The sequence below is a fragment of the Vicugna pacos genome, chromosome 7 (assembly GCF_048564905.1).
Source record: "Vicugna pacos chromosome 7, VicPac4, whole genome shotgun sequence".
NCBI lineage: Eukaryota > Metazoa > Chordata > Mammalia > Artiodactyla > Camelidae > Vicugna > Vicugna pacos.
The window spans coordinates 3805909-3831389 of NC_132993.1; the positions used below are offsets into that span (position 1 = coordinate 3805909).

The window sequence follows — 25481 nt, forward strand, 5'->3', positions numbered from 1 at the left end:
AGATTGCTAAAGGCAACACCAGCCGTCTCGTAGCATCGCCCGCCTTGCAGGACACCTGCCCTTCAACATCCTCACCTGTTGTTTCAGAAGCATTTAAGAAAATAATAAAATTGCTTGTGGCATTTTTCAGGACCACTAATGCCGCTGTCTACTCCTGGACTCTGTGATGGAAAAAACGAAATACCGTATACCCCCCCCCATTTTGAGGAGCAGTGACAAGAAAATCTAATTTTATCTTTCCAGAGACATCCCCCTGCTGCCACTTTGACCTGAATTATCTACTGGAGAAAGTCTTCGGGCTGGAAAGAATGGCCGCTTGCGGCTTTGAACTCGTTCAATCCGCTTTTTATTCTATAAATGAACCTATTCAATTGAGGCTACAGGAGAGGCAAAGGGATTATTTTTAACTAACCAGGCAGTTGGCTAGTTTTCAAATACTCGTTAGACTTTCCCAACCTTTCACGGTTTATAAATATCCCAACTTCAATTGCATTGATTTTGCAAGATGACACCTAAATCTATTTCTCTATCCCTCTGTCTACCTGTGCACACACACACACCTATTTGCCAGAATTAAACTTAGTTTTGAATTAGAGGTATTAATGTTGCTTCAGAAATCACTGGTGGGATTGTAAAAATCAGGACCATTAATATTTAAACTAGTATTTAGAAGATTTCCAACAACATCATGAAACATACAATTATTTCCCCTTTTTTCTGAATCCAGAGCGTTTTGACTATCTTTTCCTGTTGTTCTGAGGGAGTGCGTCTGGGACTGGGAGAGATCTTGTGCTTTCCCGTGGCTGATGGTTTATGTGACGTCCAGTTCTCTGCCAGACTCTTAGAGGCGAATGGGTGCTGTACGCTGTCCTTTGTTTTTCTACCCTGCGTGTGGCACGGAGATGTTTTGGGGTCCTGGGGGCATGGAGCACAAAAATACACTGATCTGTAACAAGGGTGATGAACATTAGAATACTTTGGGCTGCAAATGGGGCAAAACGGAACCAATCTGAAGGAACAGTAAGGAAATTATTCGGCTTTAGAACTGAATGTCTGGAGGTCAGGTCGATCTTAACCATTGGCCAATTGCAACTCAATGACGTCATCAGAAATACAGGTTCTTTGCTGGGGAGGGTAGAGCTCAGGGGTAGAGCATGTGCTTTGTACGCATGAGGTCCTGGGTTCTATCCCCAGTGCCTCCACTTAAAAATAAAGAAACACAGGGTCTCACCTGTTCACAAGGGAGATGCTGCCTCGGCTGTGCACCAGCGGGACCTGCTGACCACGTCTGCAGGACGCCGATGCCGACAGCTTCTTTTCCCAAACGAGGGAGGAAATTCCTTCTCCAGAAGGTTCTAGAAAACGCATGTCCCCTCGGCCAGAATGACATCACAGGCCTTCCTCAGCCAATCATGGGGTGAGGAGGGGACCCCGAGAGAGGGGTCTTCTTTCCCCATGGCCCTTGGACTACGAGATGGAGGGATAAAAACACTTGCACGGAAACGGAGTTCCCTTGAGGAGAGGGAACGGGAGAACCTCTGCCAGGGCCCAGCCAGCAGCCCCACTCCAGGAGCTGGGGCAGAAATAACATTGTTGCTCAAGGGGCTCTTCCAGAGCTCTGCAAACCAATGGTTAGATCACATCGCAGCCAAACGGAAGCGGCCCAGGAGGGAAACGAGTGAACAGGCTGGCGTCCTGCCAGAGGGCTGGTGGGGACTGTGGCCAGCTGGGGCGAGCAGGCCTTTCCAGGCCTCTCTGTCCGATTAAACACGGATGTCCCCTGCGGTCACTCTGAACTGCACTATCTGCTGGAGTAACAGTCCGTGGACCGGAAAAAGTAGCTACATGCAGTCTGCGTTCAGGGTTCCCCTCCCCCACGCCCATGATCTGTCACCTCCCCCTCCTCATTCAAACCTGCGCTGCCCCTGAACGCCCGGCTCCCCCACACCCTGTCCTCTCTCTGCCCTCTCCCCTGGGGTGTGGTGCAGACCCACACTCCCCCTACCACGACATCCGGGGCAGGAGGGATTACCTGTGGGCAGGCCACTGCACCTGAGCACAGAAACTGCAAATCACACTTTGCTGAGTTTGTTCCCATCGCTGATGGCCCTGCCCCAGCTCATATTCAACTTCTTGAACTCAACCCCTTGAATATAGTTGAATGAGTTGGACAGGCCTTTACCTGTATTTGCCACTTACGAGATCTGTCACCTGAGCAGGGCACATCAATTCATTTCACAGATGGAAACCCCAGGCTTGAAGCTGAGTACCCGCCTCCAGGCGTTTTTGTGAAGTTATGTAAACCACCACGCCCGGCCCTCCGTGCAGGGAAGTATCACCCCACACACACACACCCCTGGGGTTTAGCATGTGGATGGACGAAGGTAAAGCAAAAGTCTGGAGCCATCCCGTTACTTTCTAAAGGGGTCTCCCCAAGACTCCAGACCCCAGCTGCTTTGTTTCTCTTAGAAAGAGAAGCTTTCCGTAAACATTCGCTGTGTGGACCCTCCTCAACCCGCCTCTCGGAATCACACTTCTACGGCTGATCCTGCAAGGCTGGGTCTGGCCTGCAAGGCTCCTCCAAGCATTGGAGCAGGCAGGTAGCCAGATGTGAGCAGAGAAAGCGGGGCACAGGCAAAATGGCAGGAAAAAACACAGCTTGTGAACAACAGGGGTCCCTGAGCAGAAAGAGGAAAAAGCAGGAACCTCAGGGCTGATGAGAAATCACACACTTGGGGGTGACAAGGGTCCTGGAGGCAGGCAGAGAAAGATGGGAAAAGGCAGGAATTTCCAGTGTCCGGATGTAACGTTTTGCTCATTATGCCTTCATGACAATAAAATCAGCCTTGCAGATTAGAAGTACCCATCATGCACTGAGACCATGATGCTCCGATCCAGACTAAATAAGGACAAAAATCCATCCTCCACCCAGGAAGATGGAGCTGGGATGGAGATCAGGAAATACTTATGGCCCCAAACCCTTCCCTCCCCAGTGAATATTCTGTCCACTCATTTTTACACCCCGTGTAACCAACTTGCCAAAGAATCTCAGTGCAGCTGCTCACCTGAGTCTGCCCACTCTCCCCATGAAATGGTCCTATCCATCCGTTAATAAATCTTCACTTTATTTTCTTAACCTCTGGGTCTTATCTCTGAATTCCTCCCTTGAAGCAAGAACCTAATCGCCAGCTGCACAAGCAGGTGGTTTGATTTGGGGTCATGGGTTGCTGACTTTGTTATGATCAGATTCCTCATTGAACTTTCCTCAGGGCTCCATGGTTTTACCTGGACTCAGATATTCAGAAAAGTCCTAGGTCTCTGTCACTGTCTTCCAACATTTTTATTCCTTCCCATCAAATGTCAGCATCATGCTCTAACAGTAACTGACATTCAAATACACATTCTCGTCCCTCGGGTCAATGGTTGTCTCATGGCCCTGGGGCTGAGCGAGGCAGGTGAGGGAGGAGAGAAGGTGAGACGTCCCATCACGGGGATGAAGGCAATCAGGCTGAGTGGTATCACGGAAGGGCCTCAGGAGGCTGCCCCACATGGGCTGGGTCACACGTCACACTGTCTGGGGAACCGTCCTCAGCTCTTCCCGGCTCCAGGACAGGGCAGATTCCCCCAGGCACCCTTTTCTCCTCCTGACCACTCTACCTAAGATGTCACCCCTCTCATCTCCACCATGCTCCCTACTCTGTTCCCTGAGTTGGTTTTTCTCCATAACACTTACCACTAGCTGAAAATCGTAGCATCTCCTTTGTTGTTCATTGTCTATACCATGAAGGCAGATCTTGGGTCTGTTTTGACGCTGCTGTGTTCACTCTGCCCAAAACAGTGGCCCGCACCCTAGCAGGTGCACAGATACCTGAGTAAATGAACAAATGAATAGCACTTCCCCTCTGGTGTCCTCAATCCAGCCGGATTACAGGGCAGATGATAATGTACCCCTTTTATACACAAGGACCCTGGGCTGAAGGAGGATGGACGACTTGCCTTTAAATCTGAGCAGTGAATAATTGATGGAGTCAGCTCTCAAATCTAGGCCCATGACTTTGGACTACAATTTTTTTTTCCATTTTATCCCCTCATCTACAAATACATAAACTCTCATGCTGTTTCTTGCTTTAACTTCCTTTTCTAAATCTGGAGTAAATGTTCTGTGCAAAGCTCTGAATCCCTTTGGTTTTAGCCCGAATGAAAGGCTTTCAAGTTCGCTGTGCTCTGTCACCTGACCACACACCTTTGTCACCCTCCACGAGATGCCACATGGTCGACTGGCAGCTGTTACACTCGGTGGGGTCAAGAGGTCCGACCCATTTGGGGAGTAAAGCTGCACTCTGGCCTTCACTTTAAATGTTGAAATAAGAGAAGAGTTGGTGACAGTTGAACATAAAAAATGATCTTTTAATGAAAATCGGAAATTGTATTTGGCCCTTATTTTTTAATTCCTCCAGTTCTTTAGGTAGGACTTTTTTCCAAGAAAAAAAAAGTCTAAGCGTGAAATTCTTTCATACGATCAGGGCCTCAGTATCTTGTCCCACTTGGCAGACAGGCCAGGACGCAGTGAGTCACAGAGGAGAAATGAGACGTGAGCTGTCTTGCTCCCTCTCACAGACTTGGAAAAGTGAATGTGTGGTTGTAAAGCAAAATTAAAATGTCAGATTTGAATTACTCCACACAACTACAGAAAGAAAGCAAATTAGCAATTAACGAGCTCCCGGCTCTCCTCTAGAGGGCAACCTACGTTGAAGGCGTGCTTTCTCGTTTCACATTATGATCCCAGCATTGGTACCACAACCTTCTGAGGATGGAATGGCTGTGGTCTGAGATCTGAAATTCAGGCTCAGTATTATATGCTGCTTTGACATCGGGTAAAATCGGGAGACCTGGAATGGTCTAGATCTGAGTCCCCCAGTTTGCTCTGCTCCCGCAGGTGAGATCCTCCAGGCAAAACCCTCCATCACAGGGACGAAGCACAGTGCCTGCTTGCCTGTGAGTGGTGGGTTCTGGTTCCCTACTGGCCTGTGGAATTATTCACACAGACCAATCTCATCGTTTTGTGGGAACCAAGGTCACCCACTCTCTTGTCACTACAAAGCTTGCCTCCCATGGCTCCTACGTGTTCACTCTGTTCCCTAGTGCCCCTCCTCCCAGACTCTGAATGGTGTGTGCTGCCCCCCCCACAGCGAAGAGTCTCTGGGACTAGGAAACTGCTGGTGACCTCGTGTGTCTGGTGCCCCATTGGTCAGTCTCTTCTTGGTCATCACCTCCCAGGGACCGTCGAGCATTCATCACGTCCCCTACTTCTCTTCTCTGAGCCCGTCTTTTTCCCCCTGTTCCATTATGTATGGTTTTCTTTTCTTGCACAATCATATTATATTAAATTTGCCAGCCACCGTGCTTGGATTGCCATGACTGCTCACACACATACTTTGTATAATCTGCCTTCCAAAGGGAATTAGGGGCTCCCCAGTGAGCCCCTAATTGGTGTTTTTTCTCCGGCAGGGAGGGTAAGAACAGAAATCCTCAGCCAGAGCCTTGAGTCCAGCCCCTGACTCCTGCTGACTATCTACATCATCTTGGTCAAATTGTTCAGCCTTCCTGGGTCTCCATTTTCCCATATTAAAATGATGATAGTAACACCAGCTGCACAGAATTATAGTTTTATTTTAAAAGGCTTAGCATGGGACTTGGCCCAGAGTTTCCATTCAAGTGCTGCTGCTAGAATGTTTGGACTGGACAACCCCATCGCCTTGGCTTCGTGGTCCTCTCCCAAAACCTGCGTTCCAGTTCCCACTGGTAAGAACCTGGGGGTGGAGGCTCACTGTACATCCACGGCTCTTCGCCTCCAGTGTCCTCTCTGGAGATTGAGAGAGGATGTTATCCATGGCTTTTAAACCGAGATGAACATAAGAATCATCCATCAGGCTTTAAGGACATACTGAGGCTGGACATCACTGATGACTCAGAATCACTCCGTCTCTAAGGATGGCCATGTGCGGCCAGGACGAACACCGGACTGGTCCAGGTTCATTTCAGCGCCAACCTCCATGAGCCTGTTACCCTCTGTTCTCTCTGTTTCCTTCTAATTGTCTGAAATCCAGGCACTTCATACTCGACATGAAAGCCAGTGGCCACATACACAACAATAATTCAGGGCTTCCTAGTGAACTTGTATGCAACTCTCAAGAATATTCCGAGGACTAGGAATGGAACACTTGGACTGGAGAGAGTGGGTTTTTAACTCAGCTGCGAGGGGCGGGGCAGAAACAGGATTGCAACAACAAAAAAACCCTAAATTCCCAGACTCCTGGTCCAGGGCTCCAGAGAGGAAGCTTACAGAAGCAAGTGCTTATTTATGAAGGAGCTGTCTGTAATCATTGAATAACACTTCTCATGCAAAAAGATTCTGAAAAGATAGCTAAGCTGTTGGTGGTCTCTCTACGTAGGATGGATTTAGCTAACTATAAATCCCAGATACATGACCAGACAGCATCAATAAACTTGAATGATGGCCCAGTATGAATATAACCAAGAAGAATTAAACCGACAGGCCCTGCAGTGATCGGCGTATTGTCCATCACAGACGTTCCTCGGCTGACAGAGATTGGACGTTTGAGAAGACTAAATACATGCAGTCAGACACGATCTGACAGGATCTGCTAAGATGAATCAACCTCCCCACCCTGGGGGGAAAAAAAGGAAAACGTGTGTTAGGAAAGCAGAGGGTGGGCAAAGCTGCTCTCCCCAGACTCTGGAAGTCAGAGAATGATTAACTTCACAAACAGAGCTGAGAGGCAAAGACCCAGAGCGATTTCCTGAGCAGAGCTGGTCTAGGGCAGCGTTCCCCACAGCGGCTTGCTGACCGCGCCAGTCTGCAGACCGTTCCGGGTCACGGAGAGATGAGCCGGTGCCAGAGCGTGAAAGTCAGCTATCACTAAGCGCACTGTTTAGTTCAGCTAACTTTTTTTATTTTCGTGGTGTGACTGTTGATGAAGGAAGCACCGTGTGGCTGCATCCTTTGGTGCAAGGTCTAATCGTCAAGGACAGAGAGTCCCTGCAGACAAGACACCAGGAGCAGCACCATCTAGAGTCACCGCTGGCTCTGACCCATTCATCCCCACCCCGTGGTGGAGGCTGTGATGTGCTGCCCAGTGCCCCTCCCAGGACAGAGCACTCACTCCTCCAGCTGGCTGGAGCGTGGGCCGCTCACCTCACAGCTAAGTCCACCCCCAGGAATTAATCTAGACCAGGATTTCCCTCCTCTGCTCTGTCAAACTCCACCATCTGCTCCCCTTCCTGCCCCAAGGCTCAAACCCTTCAGAAAACAGCCCCTCCCCCCTCCCCGTCTGTGTGTGTGTGTGTGTGTGTGTGTGTGTGTGTGTCTGTGTGTGTCTGTGTGTGTCTGTGTGTGTGTGTTTAGAGGATGCAGAGGTGGGACTTTTAAGATCTCTAGACCCAGTTCCTGGGGCAGACACCCAGAAACTAAAATCTGCTGCCTCCTTTCAGTGAAACAGAAAAAGGACATTTTTTAAATATAGAACATGTATCTCCTGTTAAGATTTTGAAGGAAAGAAAATTTCTGTACCTAAGACAACGCATGTACTTTGTATCGAGGTTTGGGTCACTGTGCCTGACTCGAATGATGACGTCGGTGCTGGGAATGAGTTTTAACATTCATAAAGAAATAGTCAATCTAACCAAATACCTAGTAGAATTCCTCGCTGAACGTTTTTGAGGAAAGCATGCAACCAAAAAGATGAACCAACGCAAGTGTCTTAAAGAGCAAGAAAGAACGGAAGTTTCTAACAATCCGTTGGCGAGCGCGCAGAGCCAGCTGGGGCCACGGCCCGGGGGGGGCGGGCGCGAACACAGCGAGCGTGTCGTGGCCTCCGCACGCGTCTCTCACCCCCAGAGCCCATCCTGGGCCGGCACCTTCCTCCCCAAGTCCGATCACCGCAGTGTAACTTGCCCAGGTGAGGACCCCAGCCGTCGTCCTCAGGGCTCTGGGCGTGTGTGCTTCCAGAGTGGAGTCGGAGGGAGGCGTCCCTGTGTCATGTTTCTTTAATTGACGTCTAGTCAGTTGACAATGTTGTGTCAGTTTCTGGTGCGCAGCACAACAATTCGGTCATCCATATACACACATACATTCATATTCTTTTTCATTGTAGGTCACTACAAGATATTGAATATAGCTCCCCGTGCGATACAGTGCAGTACAGTTGTTTATCTATTTTATGTATATTTGAATCTGCAAAACTCGAACTCCCACCCCTGTCCCCCTGTGTCATGTTTAATTGAAACAAGCCTAAAGCTATGCCTGAAATTTAACAAGTGATTAATCAATTTTTACCGAGTAAGTGAGTGCATATGCATGCTATGCAGGTCCTGCCCCAGACCCTATTTTGAGAACTAAGAAAGAACTGGGAGGATTTTGGTAAGTTGCGGGGGTGGGGATGATCACCTGAGGAGAGAGAGGAGGCGGTGAAAAAGATGACCTTGAGATGCTAGGCAAAAGTCACGCTGCCCTACAGACCACCCAAAGTCAGAGTCAGACTCTCAGCCCCTCCCCAGCCCAGCTGCGCGAGCTAGTCCAGCTACTACCCCTGGAAAGGCGGTGCCCCGAGCACGTGACGCAGAGGAGCTGCGGGCAGGACCTTCATTCAAAGGCTCCCACAGGGATGTAACCGCCCCACCCGGTCTCTGCCTTCAGGGTCACGTGTGTTCCCTCTACATCTCTTCCCACCATCCTTCCTCTGTGCTTGTCTGGCTCATTGTCCAAATTTACCCTTCTTTATTGAAGTATAGTTGACTTACAATGTTGTGTTAAATTCTTGTGTACAGCATCATGATTTATTTATCATATATACATGTATTCTTTTTCCTGTTCTTTTTCACTATAGGCCACTACAAGGTACTGGATACAGTTCCCTGTGCTGCACAGCAGGACCTTGTTGTGTATCTATTTTGTATATATTAGTATCTACCAATCCTGATCTCCCAATTTATCCCTGAACTCCCTACCCCTTCTTCCTCCTGGTAGCCATAAGTTTGTTTTCTATGTCTGTGAGTCTATCTCTGTTTTATAAGTAAGTTCATTTGTGTTCTTTTTTAAAAATTTACATAGCCAAGACATGGAAGCAACCTAAATGTCCATCGACGGATGACTGGATAAAGAAGCTGTGGTATATTTATATATATATACAACTCAGCCATAAAAAAGAATAAAATACTGCCATTTGTAGCAACATGGATGGACCTGGAGGTCGTCATTCTAAGTGAAGTAAACCAAAAAGAGAAAGAAAAATGCCATGTGATATCACTCATATGTGGAATCTAAAAAAGAAAAAAAAGGACACAAATTTACCCTTTCTGTAAGGACACCAGTCATGGTGGATCAGAGTCTACCCTAATGACCCCATCCTAACTTGGTGACAAAAACCCTGTTTTCAGTAAGGTCACATTCTGAGGTACTAAGGGTAAGGACTCAAACATATCTTGGGGAGGGGGGACACAATTCAACCCAAAACAGAAGGGACACAGAGATAAAGGTCTGGACACAAAGACAGCAGGGCATCTATTTGGGGATTGATGCTGCTGAAACAGCTGCCTTTCTAGTCATAGGCTGGAGAATTCTGGAAGTTGAGGGGCCACACAGAGCAGCACTTTGGAGTCTTGCTGCTGAAAGGGTTGTCCCCAGACCGCAGCACTGGCATCACCTAGGAGCTCGTTAGAAATGCAGAACCTCAGGTCCTGCCCCAGACCCTCTAAGTCAGAGTCTACGTTTAACACGGTTCCCAGAGGATCCGTGCGCCCACAAACGCTGGGGAAGCACAGGGGTGAGCACACACGGCTCACTTTTAAACTGTCACTAAAGAGTGAAGAAAAGTACATCCTGCTAAAACATGGTTTCATTCCCTGAACACCGAGATGAGCGGCTGCAGGACAGCTTTGCCCTCTGCGTGTCGCAGAGCTGAGCACTTTCTCCACAGGACGGCGGGTGCAGGTTTGAACATGGGGTTACCTAAAGGCTAGCTGCATTTGAGAAGCTTGTGCTGGGCCCTGTGGGTTTATCAGGCCAACAGAGAATGCCAAACACTTTCAGACACGGAGAGCAGCTTCCCTGAAGATATACTGAGAAATTGCTTGCGACTTGTATCAAAAAAAAAAACACTGGTCTCATGTCCAAAAATTCACTGTAACATCTTCACATCACTTCTGAGAAACGTCTTGTTCTTTGAGACTCCACGGACCGCAAGAGTCCTTACAACCACCTGACAGTCAAGATGCCCTGAGGCACACGCTGGCACCCAGCACGCCACCACGCTCAAGGACAGGTTTGAACCATAAACCGCAAACAAGTGCTCAAGAGAGAAAGAAGATGACAGTGTTCTTCAGTCTTACCTCATCACGACCTGTTCACTCAACTCACCTTCCATCAGCAGAAACCTGTGAAGGACTAAACTAAAATGAGAAGGTTCCATTAAGAGGAGACTTCAAGGATAGATAAGGGATGGTTTTCTTCGAGTGCTAGAAAGCAGAGAGGAAACTTCTGCATGTTGATCTACAAGACAAACTCACCTCATCACCCTAATGAACCAACTCCAAGGGCAGGAAGAATCACCCAAGTGCAATGGTCCAGCACGTGGGGCCAGACTGCCCAAGTGTGCATCCTGGTTTGGCCGTTTGTGATGTGCGTACCCATTGGCAGCTGAAACTCTGTGGCTCAGTTTCTCCATCTATGAAGTAGAGACAATGATTTCACAGGCTCACAAGTTTGTTGTAAAGATTCAGGAAGTTGACGTAAGTGGAGAACTTGGAATACTGCCCGCACGCACTAACTGGTGGACAGAACTCAGCATTGTTTGCATCACACAGGCTGTGAGTCTGAGCTCCCACGCTCTCTCCTTTCTCGTAAGGTCATCCCCGGCCCCTTCCAGCTGACTGAGGACAAGGTCAAGAATGGCTGGATCCACTAACTGTCCATCAACAGATGATTGGATAAAGCAGACATGGTGTGGATATATACAATGGGATAGTATTCAGCCATACAAAGGAAGGAAATAATGTCATTTGCAGCATCATGGATGGACTTAGAAATGATCATACTAAGTGAAGTAAGTCAGACAGAGAAAGACGAATATCATATATCACTTATATGTGGAATCTAAAAAATTGACACAAATGAACTTATTTACAAAACAGAAAGAGACTCATAGACATGGAAAACAGACTTATGGTTACCAGCGGGGAAATGAGGGACGGAGGGGTAGATTTGGAGTTTGGGATTGGCTGATACAAATGACTATGTACAGAACAGATAAACAACAAGGTCCTATTGTATAGCACAGAGAGCTGTATTCAATGGCTTGTAATGAAAAAGAATATATAAATGTGTAACAGTCACTATGCTGTACACCAGAAACTAGTACAACGCTGTAAATCAAAAAAATTCAAAAACATTTTTTAAAATTTTTATTGGAAAAAATAAATAATCTATAACAATTATATATATTTTTAATGGTTGGATCCAAAGTAAATCAGGAGCAGGACGTGGGGCCTCACGTCAGGACTCAGCTGTACCGAATCCAGGTGATGACTCACATGCAGCAAAAAGACCACTACAGAAACTTTACAGAAGTACCCCTGTGCCAGCTCTGACTAGATGAGAGCTTTGCTCACAGGCGAAAATGAACCGGCCTTCAGCATGCCCTTCCTGTCCACCCAGCTCAGCTCTGCGTGTCCGTTTAAGACCTCTTTGGAGTATTTCTCTTAAAATGTAGCACCATTTGGTACCTATGAAGAAGGGCTTAAAGGCAAAAATTATTTAAATGAGACCCAAGAGGCAGTATTACTAGAAGTAACTACTTCTACACAGACTGAAAAGCCACCTGAGTGGACGGGTAAGGCTTGAGCCAGCTGCAGATGCCCCAGAAGTGTCTCACGGCTTGTGCCCGGACAGCCCAGAAGTCTCGTTACATCACCTGTTCTCGGAACTTCCTTTACGTCCTCACTAATTCTCGGATGAAGAGGGTATGATTATTCCTAATTTACAGAGGGAAAACTAGAAAGTTACAGAGACAGGATTTAAGGTGAAAATGACCCCAAAGCCCACATGCCTGGCGTGAGCCGCTGGTTCCTCTCGCAGCTACACCGCCAGCATTTAAGGTTTCTGTGGTTTTCCTCTCTTCTTGAGGAGTATTTCACTGTGAAGTGTCTGACCTGGCGATCACACACTTCCTCGAGCTTGAAGTCTCTTTGCTGAGCTCTAGGGCAAGGGTCTGGCGATGCCCTTCCTGGGCTTATGAATTCCTGCGAGATGCAGGCACTTTGCCCCAGGGTAGCTCTGCTCATAAGCTGTTCTCAAAATAACAACTCTCATGGTCTTCTCCACCTTCTGAGCAAGGGAAATTCTTGCCAAGTTATGTCAGAAATCAAGCTGTGCAAAATCTCACTCACAGTGACTCACTTGGTATCATGACCATAGGCCAAAATCACTGGGAGGAAAAATCCCAAAACCCTAGACAAGGCAGTCAAAGGCCATTTACTCCATCCCCCGGGGCGGCGCTCGAACTGGGCGCTAACAGTTGTCTGCCCGACATGGATCTGCCGCATTTCTTAAAAACAAAGTGCACTGGGTCAGGAGTTTGCTGGGAAGAGCTTGGTTTTACAGCCTCAGAAGGAACAAGATCGCTTCTCATTGGCATGACTGCACTTTGAATACGAGAGCTTGTCATGTTGTAGAAAAACGACAAGTGAGATTTAGCGACATTCCTGGTGATGAACGCCGTGGCTGAAGATCGGTTGTAAAGGGCTCTCTTAATAGCCTGCAGCCAGCTGTCATTATCTTCTTCTGAATTCAATAACTCCAAAAATGAGAGCTTAATGCACGAGTAAGCTTTGTTTCTGCCATGATTTGATGGACAAGAGGGGAAGACTCCTTGAACTGGATTATTATTGTTACCAGAAGCTAAGTGAAATCTCAGCAAAAGACAAAAGTCTCTCCCCACCTCGCCGGCGCCTGCTCCGCCCTCACACTTGCTCACATGGACATGCCCTTGAGAGGTCAGTGTGCAATTAGCCAAAGCAGGGAACGATGCAGGTACAGTGTCATCATCTAACAGTGGGAGGTTCAGTGGCTTTGCAGTTGGTCGCTGTGTAGAGAGCAGAGATAAAGCGCTGTGAGTCGGAGGTGTCAGCTGTGAGATGGCTGGACTTGGCCACAACCTTGCCTCTCATCTGGCTCCACGCATCTCCACTCCAGTTCAAGGTCCCGATGTCAGTGTCAGCCTGAGTTCTGCATACTCCTCTTACCCCAGTGTACAGCTCTTCTAGAAAATGTCACACATCCCTTTAGGAAGGGGTCAGGGACTATTATTTTAAATATGTGTGAAGGACAGGGATGATTCAGCGGTAGAATGGGTGCTTAGCATGAACGAGGCTCTGGAGGCTTCAGGACAACCTAGGAGTTCCATGAAGAAAAGGAAGTGGGGGCTGCGTGGGGAGCAGAGGGTCCTTTACAGGGGACCCACATCATTCGGATCTGGGATATGAAGTCCATCAGACTTTTCGCCAACCGAAACAAAATGCAGAGCAGCTGGGTTAGTTAAGTTACCCAGCCATAACATCTTTCCCCAGACATTGACTATGAGTCGGGAATCACCACAAATGTACATTCTAAGTTTCAACATTCAACTTCTTGTACATTTCAAGCCTTTGCAGGAAACTTTAATTCTTAAGGCTTTTCAAATGAACCCCAAATATGAGAAATGTGTCACTGCTGTCTTAAGTGCGCTATGTGATTTTCCCCCATCGAGAGCAATCCGTCACCAGCCTGGAAAAGTGGCCTGGGAACAAATAGATCAGCAAGGCAGTAATTCTCAGGGCAGCCTCACCACGCCACCCTCACGGCCACAGAGAGTTAGACGAATAATGTGCAGAGAAGGAGTGATAATTCTCCAGCTGTCACGGGCTCGCGGGTGGCCGGCGAGAGCGAAGACTGGGAGATGTATGGATGTCTCCAACAGGCAGGATTACCTGCGCTGCCCATGTGCGGCCGCAGCAGGCGGGGACTCTGGGGGCTAGGTGGAGAGTCATTTGTTAAGGGACCCATTTAATCTCCTGTCAGCCCATTAGCATGTTCAAACACTTTTCATCTGGCTTCATCACTCCGATTAAGACTGCTGACAAGGATGGAAAGTTCTGCTTCGCAGGGTGAAACATGGCAAACAGTGCGGATACCAGTTGGTTTATTGCAGGGCAGGTGTGTGTCTGTGGAATCGGAGAGCAGGTGAGATTTTACAGAGCCGGACCTGCATCACTCTGCAGGGTGACCGCCCCCACTCCGGCGCTGTGTGTGACCCCTTGGGAAAGGTCACATGACTTACAGATATACACTATGTTTACTAAATCATATGTGTATAGAAATTCGAGGTTTCTGAGATCCTTTCTCATACATTATTTCACTTTATCGTCACAAAAAGAGAGACAGGTGCAGGTAGCCCCGTTAGACTGACCAGGGAACCGAGGCTCAGAGTGGCAGTGACTTTCCCAGGTTGAAATGTTACTTCCTCCTCCTCCCCATCTTCCTCCTCTCCAGCTTGCTTCATCTTTTTGGTGGCCATTCTCTTCATCTTCACCATCATTTCCTTCTGCCTTTAATTGCCTGCCATGTGCCATGTGCCACGTGCTGAACCAAACACCTTCGAGAATGGCTATTTCCTTTGTCAGGATTCTCCAAGGTGCATACCTTCATCCCCTTGATATAAACAATGGAACTGAGGCCATAAAATACTAAGTACCTGGACCTGCTGGGCACACACAGCTCATAAGTGGCAGAACCAGGATTAAACTCTCGCTCTTTCTGATTTCAAAGCACAGGCTAACAACCTCCCTCACAGGACTAAAATGGTCATTTCGACTAAAAAAAAGTTCTTGTCCAAATATGACACATTCTCCTTCAGACTCTCTCATGGTTCATAGGCATGATTACCCCGCCTCCCCTGATGAGGCAGGTTAAGAATTTGCATCATTTTTCTTCACGGGGACTGGGAACTCGGGGACTATGCCGACCAGTGACCAGCCAGTCTTACAGGAGGTCCAGTTCCCACAGAAAGCCCAGTGCTGGCCTCACTTACTCTGCTTCAACATGATGGCCTTTCCTCAAAGTGCAGAGACTTGGAGGAGCAAGGAGATGTTCTGTTGAGGAGACGAGGAACAGAACAGACATGGAGAACCAAGAAGTCCAGCGGGGAGACAAGAGAAAATACACACTTCCAAGCAGTTATTGGGGTGGGGGCAGGGTTATTCATTTATTTCTGTTTGGAGGAGGTGCTGGGGATTGAACCTAGGACCTCACACATGTCAAGCATGTGCTCTACCACTTGAGCAATACCCTCCCCCTCCAAGCAGCTATCAATTTAAGGAGATCCAAAACGAACTTTAGAGGCAACAAGGAACTCGTCCAGTGAAACTGATGGGGAGAGTGGCTTCAATGGACAGATCACGTGAGAACTGCAGGGAACCAGTGGAGCAGGTAGGGCAGCCACGTCTCCTCACGGGCTCAGCCAGCCCTGGTCAACATCCCATCGCCCGCAGCTCCTTCCTCAGAAAAAGCCTGGGACACTTACAAGATTGACCAGTTCCAAGAACCTAACGTACAGCCTGGTGATTATAGCTAAGAATATTGTAGTCTACACTGGAAAGTTTCTGAGACAGTAGACTGTAAACCTTCTCACCATGGGGCAAAAAAAGAAAAGAGACAGGTTTGAGGTGTTAGCTGATGCGGTGGTGGGCACCATTTTGCAATACATACATGCACCAAATCAACACACTGGACGCCTCAGACATATACAATGTTACATGTCCATTACGTCTCAGTAAAGCTGGAAAAGGCGAGAAGCTTGGGGAGCAGATCAACAGGAGCTGAAGGAACTCACAGACACAGAAGGCAAACTCTGGTTACCAAAGGGGAAGGGCAGGGAGGGATAGATGAGGAGTTTGGGATTTGCAGATGTGAAGCGACAAACAGCAAGGACCTGCTGCAGAGCACAGGGAACTACATTCAACATCCTATAGTAACCTATCATAAAAAATATTATGTACATGTAACTGAGTCACTACGCTGAACACCGGGAACTAACACAACGCTGTACGTTAACTCCTGTGGGTCTGGAATCCAGTCCTCTGTTTACCGCTCGCTGCTGGGCCCCACCAGCCCTCCCCTCTCTGCTCTGATTCCACCTGGTGCTCCCCACGGGGTCTTCCGGGCTCACCTAATCCATCCACGGGCATCTGTCCAGACCCCAGACCCTGCACTGGTCCACTGCAGGGTACTCTGTCTGATGGCACTCGGTCTCTTCTTCTCAGAAATCAAAAGGGATGGATGAAGGTAAGCAGGGGTCAAGCCAAGAGGACTAAGGACCCATCATCTGTAATACCCGAGGGCAGGTCGGGAGACAAAACCACCAAGTCCCATCGATGAATGAACACATGCAGACGTAGCTCCAAGCTGCTTACCTCACTGATTTCTCTGGAAACAAAGTTAGAGACAGCCAGTGTCTCACTGGCATATGTTCTTTCCAACAATATCGTGACACTGTTGTTAACTCAAGGACACCCCACTGAACTACAGTCGCGGTGCAGCAAGACCACGAGAACTCGTGGCGTTTTGGGAAAACGTTCTATCGACTGGGACTTCCACTGGCTCCCCAGAACTGATTAATATCATCACAAAGAGGGGTTTTTTTTTTCTAGGAATCTCCTGCTGCTTCTCACGAAATCCAACCCAATCTTAGGACTTGGGGAGGAAAATGAAGGAGAACAGGATTTTCTCTGAGAATAAAAGCTGCCAAGTACGAAAAAACAATCACATGTTGATATGATCGATCACACTCTGATGGCAGGACAGAGGCACAGCCCAGCTGGACAGGGGCCAGGAGGACCTGCCGTGGATGTCACCCTGAGATGCCCTCTTTTCCAGACCTGCGTTTCTCCACCTCCCACTCGCAGCCTGGCTGAAGCTACCCATCAGTGACTCTACTCACTTGGGAGCCTGTCCTATAGAGGCTTCCTCCAAGGCAGTCCTTTGGTTTTGTGCATCTGCCATTTGTTCCAGTGCCACCATGTGCCAGACACTGGATCCACGAACGCGGTGCCAGAGGGGTCCACTGCAAGGACAGGCTACCAAGAGGTTCTAACGGGAGCGAGTGCCTCTCCTGCAGGCTCCCAGAGCTTCCAGTCAACCCACCTTTACATGCGCCATTTTGTTTGGCTGATGCCTTGAGCTGACCTTAAAGCAGTTAATTCCCCAGTTGGTGTCCTTCCCTCTATTAACTGGTGGGACTAAAACCAGGGCCAGGCCCACTCTGGCTGCTCTCCCTCTGGTAGGAAATCGGGAGTGTCCTGAAGACGTCCCCCTGACGTGTCCCGCTGCCCCTGTGTGAACTCCAGGGGCGCACAAGATGGCACCCCACCCCTCACGGACTTGAGGTCCTGCTGTTGCCCTCAGAAGCCTTTGCAATGAACAAGAACCAGATATTGCTGAAGTTTTCACACGGCTGCTTTCTGTATTAGGTTGAGCCTTTATCCTTTATTTCATTCCAAATTATACTCAGTTATTCGATTAGGCAACGTAAGCTAGGCTATGCCGAAGTAACAACAACAAAAATTTCCAAAATCTTATTAGCTTAACGCACAAAATCGTGTTTGCCTTCCAGAAAAAATCCTCTGTGAGTGCCGGCCACAGTCCAGCAGCTGTCACCCACACAGTGACTCGGCAGTCTGAGCTGCTCTGGTCCGACTCGGCACAAGACCCCTGTGTTCCCTGATGGGCGGACAACCGAAAAGCTTAAGGGTCACTGTGTCACCCTGGAAAGGGCAGGTTCCACCTCAGCCTCCAAGTTCATTGGCTAGAACGAGTCACATGGCCCTGCCTAACCACAAGGGGTCTGGCACACAGTCTTCCATGAGCCCGAGAGGGACAGCGCTGGACACTAACGAGCACCAGGACTGGCTACGATAGCCATGTTGCTCGGTCAAGTTCACACGCTGAGATGGACCAAACAACGTGTGCAGGTGGCCCGCAACCGCTAGTCTGCTGCCGCCCCTTTAACAAGGCTGCAAAGCCTGGGCCTTGTTCCCCTGCAGCGCTTAGGGTTCCTAAAGCAACCGTCCCTCCACGGATTTCTTCCTTCCCCCACTTTCTTTAATTCACCCTTCTATTCATCTCACCCGGAGGGATGTCGCTCAAGACTCTGGGTAGAGCCCGAGTTCCTTCTGCAGCAACTGCAGCCCCAGGAACTGGTGTGTAGATCAACTCTAAATTTAAATCACTTCAATTCCAAGTCTTCCAGGCCCCACTGTCTGCGCCCTTCCGTTTAAAACTGTACGATGCCCTTGACCTCAATACCATTCATGTACACCTTTTAGGTTTTCCAAACCAAACTTAAAACGGTATTTAAGTGAGTGAAAAAACACAATATTGCCATAGATTAGGACATCCCTTGCTTTCATTTCAGGGGCACTCTGTACATTTTGTATCTGAATTTTCAAATATTGGAGAGGTTTGCCAAGCCTCGTGGTCACTCTGGAAACAGAGCTTGGGTGGTGACGCGGCAGCGATGTGGGCAAACCGCAGGCTGAGGAGACAGAGGGGGTGAATTACTCTCTCCACGCCTGGGCTGGGCTCACTGGGACAGTGTCCCTTCAGCTCGATTGCGACGAGGCAAGAGTGACCGGTGTTATACACTGTCTGATAGAGAGGTTCTTGCCTGGAGTGTTTTGGAGGACAATTGAAGAAGAGACATATCTGGTATGGTTTAACAGGAAGCCTCAGGGAACAGGGAAATAAATCTCTCCAGAAACCTCTGATTGCTTCGGACCCTTTCCTTTTACCACTCGGAAAAAATGATGGAAACGCCTTCCCCAGAACCCGCTGTCTCTGTCCCCCTGCACCTCCGTGCATAGCTGCCTCTGAAGGAGATGACGCCTTGGAGGTTTTCAAAATGCCAGATTATTGCTGTAAAATGCGGTGCAATACAAGGACAGATCAAATTTATGGAATGCCTTTTATGAGATGGTCCCAAAGGGCTGCGGATAATGGCTATAAAATTGTGAACCACATTGTGGAACAGATTTAATTTTTAAAGCAGCTGAAAATATGTATTAATGATTTACCATCATTATTCCCCATCAGAGCTCTTTGGGAATACTAATAAAATAACTCTACCTACAGTGATTTCCATCCAAGTGTTTCTTCACGGAATTCAGCCTGATCTTACAGCATGTAATTGGCCAATCAAGACAATGTTCTGAAGGAGGAGGAAAGAAAAGGAGCGGGGTGGTTACAGCCCAAGAGCCAACAGATTTTGTCATGAGTTTCTCCCTCATTCCTTCACCACCTGCTCCGCCCTCACCTGTTTCACTGGGTTTTGATTTGCTTACAGTTATGCACAGCCTGAGCCACACAAAGGTGACATAAATTAGATGGAAATTTGTCTGCCCTTGAGTTCTTGCCAGACAAGGCAAGTGCATCTAGGCACATTGTGTAACTGTCATGCCCAAATCCTGTCTGTTTTCTAAGATCCAATTCAAATCCCTGTTCCTGATTCTTAACCAGAGAGGTTAACTGGCTTGCTTGAGGTCACCAGGGATCTCCCGTCTCCGCTGATTGGCTGTGAGTGCTCTGCCTGGGAAGGGCCATGTGACCTCAAGCAAGCCAGTTAGCCTCTCCAGTTCTCAGATCTGCAAAGCAAAGTTTGGGGCTTTCTCTTCTCCCCTCCAGCTTTTATATCCGATCATGTATGGGCTGAGAAACTGCAGAAGGCTTAATCATTTTTGACTGATCTCATTAATACAAATGAAGGAAGAGCCCTTAGTAAGATGAGGAAATCAGCCAAGAAGACAGAGCACCACTCTGCTCGGGATGGGATTGCAGAGCCCAGGAAGGGAAAAGCTCCCTATGGCTTAATCCCTCTCTCTCTGGCAAACCAGGCAGAAAATCCTTTAATCAAATCTAATAAACTCAGCTAAGCCTCCGAATGGGGTTGAGAAATAACTAAAGTGTTTTCTGTCCATCCAGATTTGTTCACATGGTCTCCTTTGTAAATGTGCTCCCAGGTGACGCCAGGAACAGTGATGGAGAAAAATACATACGCCTTGTACTAACCTATAATGGAAATGAATCTAGAAAAGAATGTATAAATATATATGTATATGCATAACTGCATCACTTTGCTGTACACCTGCAACTGACACAGCATTGTAAATCAATTATACTTCAACTTTTTTAAACAGCAGCTATGTATCAAGAGGAGCACCACTTGAGCACCTTCAGCAAAGGACGCTATCCTCACCCTTCTGGGGGGGGGGGGATGATCTCACTGTGGATTAAGAGGGAGGGTGGAAGTAGATCCCACCCCAGGTGTGGGCAGGTGGGGCATCCGAGTTGGTTATCAGAGCCCAACTCTTATTATCCCACAATCAGTGTTCATGATTTTTTTTCATACTTTGGTACATTTACAAAGAGTCTCCCTCGACCTGGAAAATGCATCCAGGTTTTCTGGATAATACTCCATTGTACTCGGTGCACACACTATGTGTGCTGCAAAGTGAATCCTTTGGTCCAGAAAAATGTTAGCAGTGGACTAAATACTCGGGAAGCCCTTGGTCCGTGGGGCTGGCTGAGCCCCTGTAGGCAGGACAGGAAAACACATCCCCAGAAGACGTGTCAGTTTCAGGAAGACTAATTGCCCTGCTCTGGATGGAAGGGGTCCAGGGTAATCACTTTGCTACCAAGTTTGTTTAGCCTCTTCAAGCGATAGACCCGTATCGGGGTTTGGCATTGGTCTTTACTGCCAACAGGACGGACGTCAGCAGAGGAAGTAGCTAGATCAGCTTTGGTGAGCAGGTGGCCACACTGCCTGGTTGCCATCTCGGCCACCATGGCCACTGTACACGTGTGTGCGTGGGGCCAGCCCTGGGTGGCCAGTGACAAAGGCAGGCTGACTTCAACCAGCAGAGAGAGAGAGAAAGTGAGATTTAGTAAGGACCACGCCGGCGAAGTAAACGAGCATGTGATCAGTGTCACACCTGGTCATCCTCTCAGTTTTTAAGGGTCCACGAATCTCTCCCACCCCCAGGAGTGTGACGTTGCTTTTGGTATTCTCCTCTTGGTCGTGAGAAGGCAGTATCAGAGCTTTGGCTTGGCCTTCCCCACAACGATAGCTCTTCCCCACAGCATGAAACAATATGGAATTCTGCCAATTACCATGTATGTCTAGTCCAGTTATAAATTCAAGGACAGGGAAAATAACCACTGGAGGAAATCCAAACTCAGCAACCACCGTTCACCAGTCAGGGCCAAGATTCCACGTACTAATCGGTCCCTGTTGCCCCCACTCTAAAGGGGGGCCCACGATGGTAATTGAGACCCACAGATGTCAGTGTCAACGTGCACTCCCCATTTGGATGTACTACTCTGGCCCACTTACCTAGCAACCTGAAAGGCTGGGGCCCAGATGAGAGAAGGCTCGGCACCAGGTCCAGGCTGCTCTGCCCTCGGCCCTGTGACCCAGCAGTGGGTGCAAGGGGCCTGAAGTGCCGGCAGCAGACAGGGGTGCTGTCCGGAGCCGTCGGCAGCCCCACAGGTGAGTCACAGCCCAGGCCCTTGGGATTTCAGCGCAAAGCCCTGCCATCCTCTGCAGGTCACTGCCTTCCTTCTGAGAAACAGCTGCAGGTTTGCTGTCGGGCCTTAGTGGAGACTGAACACTTGACCGTGGGCCACCAAGTTACCATGCGACCCGAGCTGTCCATCATGAACTAGGTGTTTTCTTGACCTGACCCACCAAGCCATGACGGTGGGCATGCACAGCGACCCTCCAGCATCAGGCGGAAGTGGGGCACACACAACCAGGCCGGAGCAGGTGCTGGCGGCACAAGTGAGCCTCATGAAGTGACCCAGACGCCCACAGCCCTCCTGCCACTCTGCCTTCTCTCCCCCGCCTGCACCTGTGGCGTCCAGGGGAGTTCTGACCATCTGGTGGAGGGACAGGAGACACCTCGTGGGTCACAGACGGGTCTGCTCGATGGGCAGACACCGCCCCCAGGTGGACAGCTGCAGCGCCACAGCCCCTCCCTGCGACATCTCCAGAGGACAGTGAAGGGACGTCCTCCCAGGGGACAGGACGTTGGGCAGGGCCCCGGTTGGTCACTTTTCCCCTCCCCCGGCCACTTTGGGTTCCTTGTGCCTCTGAACCAACAAGCAAAGAAGGGAGTTCCTGTGCCGGCTGGGGTGACTGATCCCGAGCCCCGGGGGAGGGTGGACCACAGTTCCACAGCGGCAGTAAGGAAGAGCGTGTCTTAGGGCAGCTTGGTGTTCCCATGCTCTGTGATTCAGGTCAAGGCAAAACCCCTACAGCCCATCTAGGCAGGATTATGCGTGACCCAGACCCTTGAGGACTGAACGTGGGAGTCACCCCACCAGGAAAAGGCTCATGACCAGCTGAGGAGCTTGCTGAAGCCCAGGGTGACCCAGAAAGGGAAGAGGGAGAAGGCGGCTATAAATACCAGCTACACAAGGTGACAAGTTACAGAACTGAGGACTGTAACTGTCAGGAGTATTTCCTTCTTGTTTTGTAATAAATATGTGTGTGTGTTAAGTAAATACCTTTGCTTTCCTCGCTCTCTTATTCCCTTACCGTGTAACATAAGATGGATTGGCTTTACATCGCAGTATTGACGTGCTGTTAATTTTACATCACAGTATTTAAGTAATGGGATATCGAGACGAGCAAACATCTCTCAAGGGCTTTAGCCCTCATCTGAGGTAGGAGTTAGTGTGTTTGGGTGTTGTCATCAGGCCGGTTGTATCTTCTTAAGCAGAATTATGACCAGAATTATTGTCTTTATTTGGAGAATAAGGATGGTTTAAGGAGTTGTGTATGGATGCCAAGTTGACAAGGGGTAGAATTGTGATGGTTAATTTTATGTCGACTTGACTGGGCCCCAGGTGGCCAGATGTTTGGTCAGACATCATTCTGGGTGTTTCTGTGAGGCTGGTTCTGGATGAAGTTAATAACATCTGAGTCAGTAAACTGAGTAAAGCAGATTGTCCTCCCCAGTGTGGTGGGCCTCGTCCAATCAGGTGACGCTCTGAATATAACAAAAAGGCTGAGTAAGAGGGAATTTCTCCTGTCTTCACTGCCATCAAGCTGGAACTTTGGTTCTTCCAGCCTTTGGACTCAAACGGAAATAGCAGCTCTCCCTGGGTCTCCAGCTTGCTGACTGCAGATCTTGGGACCTATCAGCCTTCGTAACCATATAAGCCAGTTCCTTATTTTACTATATGCATACATGTGTACACGTATGTCACACACACACACACACACACACACACGCATGCATGCACGGACACACATTCTTTTAGTTCTGCTTTTCAGGAGCACCCTAATATAAGTCCCTTGTCTTTTAATTGCTAGACTCTTCTATATGAAGGTCAAGTGAGCCTGTTCGCTACTTTTGAATTCTGCTCTCTGGTGAAAGTTGTTGTAAAATGAGCCCAAATGCACCAGGGGACTTCCAGGGTCGATATAAACATTGATTCACGTTCCCATTTCTGTATCAAGTGAGTGAAATGCAGGCTTCCAAGCTGCTTGGAAACCTTCTGACACTCCTGCCGAGCCCCCGGAGAACTAGCTTGGCCATGATTAATGTGCTCCCTTGGACAGGATATATCCACACCTGGGGCTGCCAGTCGTCCCTTTGCCAAGGCCTCTGTATTCAGGGCGATGTCAAGTGTAACTATTACAATCCCGGTCTCCCGACATGTTCCCAGGCTTTAAAACTGAGCCCACTCCAAGTTATCAGGGCACCAGAACCACGTGAACGGCAGCCCTGGCCGACGGGCAGCTTTCTCCACACGCCTCGTGCACCCATGTGCCGGAGTGGAGAGGTTAAGTGTTGCAGAAGTCCCTTCTCCCAGGGCGACTGCGGGCAGGATCGGAGATTCATGGTGGCCATTTGGGGCCCTTGTTGCGCCGTTTGTCATGAAAATACGGTATTAGGGTTTCAGCGCCTAGCCTTCTCTCTGAGTTACAGTGGAGAGTGAGCGGCTCCTTTGGTATTTCCCATAATGTGCAGCTTTGTCAAAGGCTAATGGCAAACGATCAGTTCAAAAGGGCCTTGGAAAAGCACACTTTTCATGTCAAAATGGCTTACGTGGTGGAAAAAATTACTATCAGTCAAAGTGGGCCTTGGGGAGAAGCTCGCACGCCCAGAGGAAGCCATTCTCACCCTCAGAAAATACTTGTAAGTGACCCTCAGATAAAGGACGGAGGGCCTCCAGCGAGCCTGTGTGACTACAGGCCGTGGACTCCCCACTGGGTCCTCGTGCCCCCGAGAGTGCTGGGGCGCGCCTTGTGCGTTCAGGAGAAGCAGCCTTTGAAAGTTCCCCAGAGAACATCCGTCTGCCTGGAAGCGCCTCCCCAGCCACCGGACATCGTGCTCAGCTGTCCTTGTTACCAGCCAGGCATAGATGCATTTAGCTGAGTTACATTCCTGCCTTCCCGGGGAAAGATACCACACCGACCAGTTGTAGGGCTCATTCAGATGGAAACGCTAGGGCCAACTGTCGAGATCTCTAGGGAAGGGGAGTTTAATTCAACTAGCGCCCAGAACAGAAAGGGTTCCTGCCAAAGAGCTCTCTGCCGCCAGACGTACCCAGGAAATGGCTGGATGGTCCTCTTCCTACAAGGGGTAGGAGGCTGGACCAGGTGGACACTAGGTTCCTTCTGAGCCAGATACCCTGGAATTTTATCACTCACTCAGCATAGGGAGAACAAAGGAATTCTCCTCTTCTTTGGAAGGATGCTGAGAAGGTTCGGAAATCACCGGTCAGGGAGCTCTAGGTCCTGGTCCTGATGCCACAGGTTTCTTTGGGGGATGTATGCCGCCCCTCTAGAGTTTCCCGTCTACAAGCAGAGGGACTGTTTCTGTTCCCCGAGGATCTTCCCATCCCGATATTCTACAATTCTCTGAGCCTCGGTAAGCCATACGGAATCTTTCTGATGACTTTAGAGGGGCAGAGTGATAATGTGGTGGTGTAATGCCAGAGCAGCAGAGAGCGGTCAGGTCTGGTACAAATTCTAACTGATTGGTCGTGGCTGGTTAGGACACTACGTTAGAGAAGGATCTGCGGCCAGACCCAGAGAGGAGTGGGGGCTCACCCCGCGAGTGACTAAGCTCATCAGCCAAAGGGGCTGGAGGATGAAGATGCTGATGATAAGTCCTATGCTCACCGACCCTGCAGTTAACCCTTAAAAAGCCAACTTTTCCAATTTCAGCTGTCACAGGTGATTGAAGATCCAAGATACATCCAGGAAAAGACGATGGCTGAAATGGGCTGAGCAGCTGAGTGAGGGCCACTGCTCACAGGCAGGAAGGTGGCCAAGCCCGGAAGCCCAGCTCCACACTCAGCGCCC

The 25481-nt window shown here is 49.0% G+C and overlaps 3 long non-coding RNA genes across 3 annotated transcripts in view; 1 reads left to right on the forward strand and 2 right to left on the reverse strand.

Moving 5' to 3' along the window:
- The window catches only part of LOC140697511 (uncharacterized), a 34133-nt gene extending 23332 nt beyond the window's left edge, over positions 1-10801 (reverse strand). The window contains exon 1 of the long non-coding RNA XR_012074648.1: positions 10585-10801. This is a non-coding gene — a long non-coding RNA (uncharacterized lncRNA). The remainder of the gene's footprint in view (positions 1-10584) is intronic.
- Positions 648-1333, reverse strand: LOC116278573 (uncharacterized). The gene is made up of 2 exons (XR_004187899.2): positions 1232-1333; positions 648-915 (listed from the first exon to the last, which is right to left on the reverse strand). It is a non-coding gene; the product is annotated as an uncharacterized lncRNA (long non-coding RNA).
- Positions 10802-10937: 136 nt separating the features above from the next.
- Positions 10938-19236, forward strand: LOC140697512 (uncharacterized). Its single transcript, XR_012074649.1, has 2 exons — positions 10938-11120; positions 17721-19236. It is a non-coding gene; the product is annotated as an uncharacterized lncRNA (long non-coding RNA).
- The last annotated feature ends 6245 nt before the right edge of the window (positions 19237-25481 follow it).